Below are 6,076 nucleotides of genomic sequence, written 5' to 3'. Positions count from 1 at the left end.
TGCGCGCTTTTTTTCGGAATTGTATGTAAGGCTGGCCTGTGTGTTCGTGTGTATTTGTTATCAAGACGTGTAAACAGAAAGTATTAGTTGTGTGGATATTAAATGATTATGTGACATGCTTAACTTCAAAGGAAATAATGGCTGTATAAATCATTATCCTTATCAGATGACTGACGGACTTGGGTCTCCTCTAATTATTTTAGTTTTGTCAATTTTGCGGTAATTGTGACACCGTTTTCAGTTTATCGTACAATATCGCTAATTCTTAGAGATTAGCCATGTAGGTAGATCGAAACAAATTATTAAAAAAGATCATAGACGACAAAAACATAATCTTTAATCAAGGATATTCTTTTAAAAAAATACACTTAGTGTAGGAAACAGAGGTTGAACCTTGCAAAATGGACACAAGTCCGGTTTTATTTTTTTTCTGGCATATCAAGGGGTGCTTATTATAAGACTAACTTTTTCTGAAAAAATTTCGCCCCGGAACCCCCTTTTCACCCCTTTAAAGGAGGTAATTTATGGTTTTTGCAGAACGTAGCCCTTCCTGTACCTTTTACAAAAAAAATTTTTTATAGAAATATGAAGAGGACTATATTTTCTACGATTTATTTCCGACAGCATCTCTCTATCATCCATCGTTTAGCAAGGGTGGCGCACCAAAGTTGACAAGTTTTTAAAAAAGATGTTTTTAAAAAATATATATTTTTCCCTAACTGTAACGGAAATTAAAAAGGAAAGGCTACGGAAATTATTTACAAATAGATGATTGATTTTTTGGTATAGGTTTCACTTAAGGGTAATTGCCCTTTTTTTAATTACAGGGTGTTACATTTTAAAAAACCCCTTTTTATACCATCTGAACCGTTTATGCTAGAGTAAAAAGACTTTCAGCGATTACCCACGTACTGGTGTTATTTACAAATTTGTATAATGCACCCCCATTTTTCCCCGGAACCACCCAAAAAAAAAGAAGAATTAATGAATAAAGTGATTTTCTTGGAATCCTTCACACACAATGCCCTTCATTAATATGCTTCATATATCATTTTGTGCAAGTTATTATTACCCATGCATGGACACTAAAAGCGATTTCCTAGTGCAACCCATGTAGCCAAAAACAATAAATAAAATGGGGGGTTGAAATTTTTTTTTGTTTTTTGCTTTTTGATCCATATGGGCATATGCTTCATCAATAGTGCTTTTCAAAAATATATATGGTTATTGCAACATCCCTGCGCAAACCACCCCTATCCTTGAAAATATACTGCAGAAACTACCCTATACCTTATCCAGCATGTTTTTACGATTTTCTCATTACCTATTCATTTTTTTTAAACAAAACTTATACAAGGTTAAAGACCACTATTTACTCTAAAAATTAGGTCCTATTCATTTTTTTTCGTTTAAGCAACCGTTACGGCACAGTGGCGCCGTAAACCTCATATATGCTTTGACGGGCTCCAGTTTTTGTTTATTTTTTCGTCATCTGTTTGTTTTATTGATAAAGTACTTATGTAAAATAAAAAAACACAGTGTAATCTACAAATCATGACCTATGCACATTTTACATTCTTTGCTCCCCAAAGCTACAGTGGTGGCCCAAAATCAATTTTTTCATATTTTCGCCACCTACACGCATTTTATTGCGGTAATGCTATCTTAATAGCACAATATTCACCCCTAAGTGGTCGCTAAGCAGTGGCGGATCCAGGGAGTGGTGATGGGGGCGATCACCCCCACCCCTCTCAAACCAAGTGATATTATATTTGAAGAGTATAAAAATATTCATTTATTTTTACAGAAATACTTATATTATATTAATATTATTTTTATAAGAATGACTTCTTATGCTTTAGCGACAGTGGCGGATCCAGCATCGTTAAGAGGGGGGTGCCAATTGGTTAAATTTCTATAAAAATAAATGAATATTTTTATAATCTTTGAATATAATATCACTTGGTTTGAGGGGGGGGAGGTGATCACCCCCATCACCCCTCCCTGGATCCGCCACTGCGTAGCGACCACGTAAGGGTATATATTGTGCTGTTAAGGTAGCATTAATGCAATAAAATGCATGTAGTGGCGAAAATTTGCAAAAATTTATTTTGGGCCACCACTGTGGCTTTGGGGAGCAAAGAATGTAAAATGTGCATAAGTCATAATTTGTAGGTTATACTGTGTTGTTTTATTTTGCATAAGTACTTTATCAATAAAACGAACAGATGACGAAAAAACAAAACAAAAACGGGAGCCCGTCAAAGCATATATGAGGTTTACGGCGCCACTGTGCCGTAACGGTTGCTTATACGAAAAAATGAATACGACATACTTTTTAGAGTAAATAGTGGTCTTTAACCTTGTATAAGTTTTGTATAAAAATAATACATAGGTAATGAGAAAATCGTAAAAACATGCTCGCCAAGGGATAGGGGTAGTTTCTGCAGTATATTTTCAAGGATAGGGGTGGTTTTCGCAGAGTTGTTGCAATAACCATATATATTTTTGAAAAGCACTATTGATGAAGCATATGCCCATATGGATCAAAAAGCAAAAAACAAAAAAAAAATTTCAACCCCCCATTTTATTTTTTTTTGCTACAGGGGTTGCACTAGGAAATTGCTTTTGGTGTCCATGCATGGGTAATAATAACGTGCACAAAATGATATATGAAGCATATAAATAAAGGGCATTGTGTGTGAAGGATTCCAAGAAAATCAATTTATTTATTAATTCTTCTTTTTTTTGCGTGGTTCCGGGAAAAAAATGGGGGTGCATTATACAAATTTGTAAATAGCACCAGTACATGGGTAATCGCTGAAAGCCTTTTTACTCTAGCATAAACGGTTCAGATGGTATAAAAAGAGGTTTTTTAAAATGTAACACCCTGTAATTAAAGAAAGGGCAATTACCCTTAAGTGAAACCTATACCAAAAAATCAGTCAATTATTTGTGAATGCTCGTCGCAGGATTTCTTCTTAATTTCCGTTACAGTTAGGGAAAATATATTTTTTTAAAAACATCTTTTTTAAAAACTTGTCAACTTTAGGGCGCCACCCCCGCTAAACGGTGGATGATAGAGAGATGGTGTCGGAAATAGATCGTAGAAAATATAGTCCTCTTCATATTTCTATAAAAGAAATTTTTTGTAAAAGTTACAGGAAGTGCTACGTTCCGCAAAAACCACAAATTACCCCCTTTAAAGGGGTGAAAAGGGAAGTTCCGGGGCGAAATTTTTTCAGAAAAAGTTAGTCTTATAATAAGCACCCCTTGATATACCAGAAAAAAAATAAAACCGGACTTGTGTCCATTTTGCAAGGTTCAACCTTTGTTTCCTACACTAACTATACTGGAAAAATTTCGATATATCATTTACATTTTTCACCACTACAAGGTTTTCCCTTTTACATTTAAAAAAATTACATTCATGTTAACTTGGAAACATAATCTATGTGGTTTTAATATTTTTCTCAATATACAGTGCACATGTTCTAAAGGTGTCGGTGGGGGATGGCATCTATTTGCAGTATTGTAGTCGGTGTATGAGAGAGAAAGTATTAGAATTAATGAAATAACCAATAATATAACATTTATTTTATTATTTCGAATACTTTCTCTCTCATACAGCCACTATAATACTGCAAATAGACGCCATCCCCCACCGGCACCTTTAGAATCTGTGCACTGTAAATATTTCGAAAATTAGACTTTATGGTGTTTCATTTAAAAAGAAGCACAACTTTGGTTCATTCCTTTGTTTCGACTAATCCTGTATAATCGAATATAATTTTAATTATAGACATCTTCGATCTTCTTGTTGACGTGCCATATCAGAATTATTGGAGGTTGGCGATTACCATTGCGAAAGCTTCCAAATATTCTGCAATATGTAATAATAATTTTCCTGCATTTGATACCTGAGTCCACTCACCAATGTTTATTAACCAAGAAACTTGTTTTTTCCTATACTTCTACGGTCCAATGTTTTGCCCCTAAGGATCAGTTGTAATATTCTATATCCATTTCGCCTCACTATTATCCATTATATGTCCCAAATAAGACATTTTCCGGTGTTTAACAGCCTTTAGCAGTTCTCTATCATTGTTGACCCTGTTTAGAATTTCCTTATTAGTTTTTCTTACTGTCTAAGGTATCTCCAGCATTCGTCTATGAATCCACATTGCTTCAATTCTGTTTATGGTCGATACTTTTAGTGTCCACACTTCTGTATGACTCAGAAGTAGGTACAGACTGAACATAGCACCTGATCATTCTTTGCCTTAGTAGACCAGGGCGCATCTGTAAAAATATTAGTAAATACTTACATTTGGATGTTAAGAGGTGACTAAAGTTTTTTTGCAGAAATTTGCTTGAAAATAACTCATATAATAATATTTGAGTTATCCTCCCACTCAAAAAAATCCGAAACATTGTTTAAATAATCAAAATGTCAAAAAATAACGAAAAAATTCGATTCTTTTCTTGTTTTTTTTTTTATTATAACTTTAAAAGTATTCATTTTCGAGAAAAGTTGCATCGACATAAAAGTTGCGTAATTAAATTTCCTACAATATAGGATTAACTGAAAATTTTAAAAATCTTCACCCTTCTTGCAAAATAGCAATAATTTCGAAAAAATCATAAAAAACAATTATTCGCATTCTACGTTTTTCGACCATTTATGCTACACTTAGGACCTTCATATTTTAGCCAGAAAAACTTTATGATATGATAAAATATTACTGTATATTTATTTTATTTAGATCGGTTTAATAGATTTTGCAAAATAAATTTTGCAATCCAACATTCGCAAAAATAATTTTATTTTTTCAAAATATTGCAACACTGAAAATAAAGCAGACAGCAAGTTGAAGTTTTTACGTATAAAAGAATACTGCACCTTTCATTTGCAATTTGCAAAATTAAAATCGGTTAACTACCACGGCGTCAGGAATTTTTTTTAAATAATCATTAATTTCTGGTGCTACGCGCAGGACAGCGGATACGCGGATCGCTCTGATTGGGCATTCCAATATCCTTTGATAATGATTGATACATTTTAATTTTTAGTACATTTCGAAATAAATAAATAAATTTGTTTATTGCAAAATAAAAACACATACTCTGTCCTTTGATATAACACTTTTTTTTTGCAAAAACTTTCTTTGTTCATATATTTTAACTTAGAAAATAAAAGTGTATTATTTTTAAACATATGCAACTGTTTAAACAATTCTTCACAAACAATAATCAAATTAGTTTGATTTTTGTGGAATTAAAATATGAACATACAACAAAATATAGAGTAAAGAAAATAATATATTAGATAAAGATTGGAAGAAATTTTGGTGGAAATCAACTTGTGTGAATCGAACACCGCTGTCCTGCGCGTAGTACCAACAATTAATGTTTATTTAAAAAAATTCCTGAGGCCGTGGTAGTTAACCGATTTTAATTTTGCAAATTGCCAATGAAAGGTACGGTATTCTTCTATTTGTAAAAAATTTAACTTGCTACCTGCTTTATTTTCAGTCCTACAACATTTTAAAAAAATGAATTTTTTGCGAAAGCTGGATTACAAAATTTATTTTGCAAAATTTATTGCACCGATCTTAACTAAATTTACAGTATTGTTTTATCATATCATAAAGTTTTTCTGGGTGAAATATGAAGGTCCTAATTGTACCAGAAATGGCTGAAAACGTAAAATGCGAATACTTGTTTTTTTATGTTTTTTTCTCAATTATTGCTATTTTGCCACAAGGGTAACAATTTTAAAAATTTTCTACGAATCTTATATTATAGGAAATTTAATTACGCAACTTTCATTTTAGTGCAACTTAACTCGGAAGTGAATACTTTTAAAGTTATAATAAAAAAACGAAGAAAAAAATCGAATTTTTCCTTAATTTTTTGATATTTTGGTATCGATGGTAAGACTCTATGGGACAGAGCTAGATGTACAGATATACGACGGAGATGCAAGGTGGATAACATTAATAACTGGGTAAGAAACGGATGAATAGAATGGAATGACCACATAAGCCGAATGACAACAAATAGGGTAGTCAGG

The sequence above is a fragment of the Diabrotica virgifera genome, chromosome 7 (genome assembly GCF_917563875.1).
Source record: "Diabrotica virgifera virgifera chromosome 7, PGI_DIABVI_V3a".
Lineage (NCBI taxonomy): Eukaryota > Metazoa > Arthropoda > Insecta > Coleoptera > Chrysomelidae > Diabrotica > Diabrotica virgifera.
The sequence above is the reverse complement of the archived record's forward strand: the minus strand, read 5'-3'. Positions refer to the sequence as shown.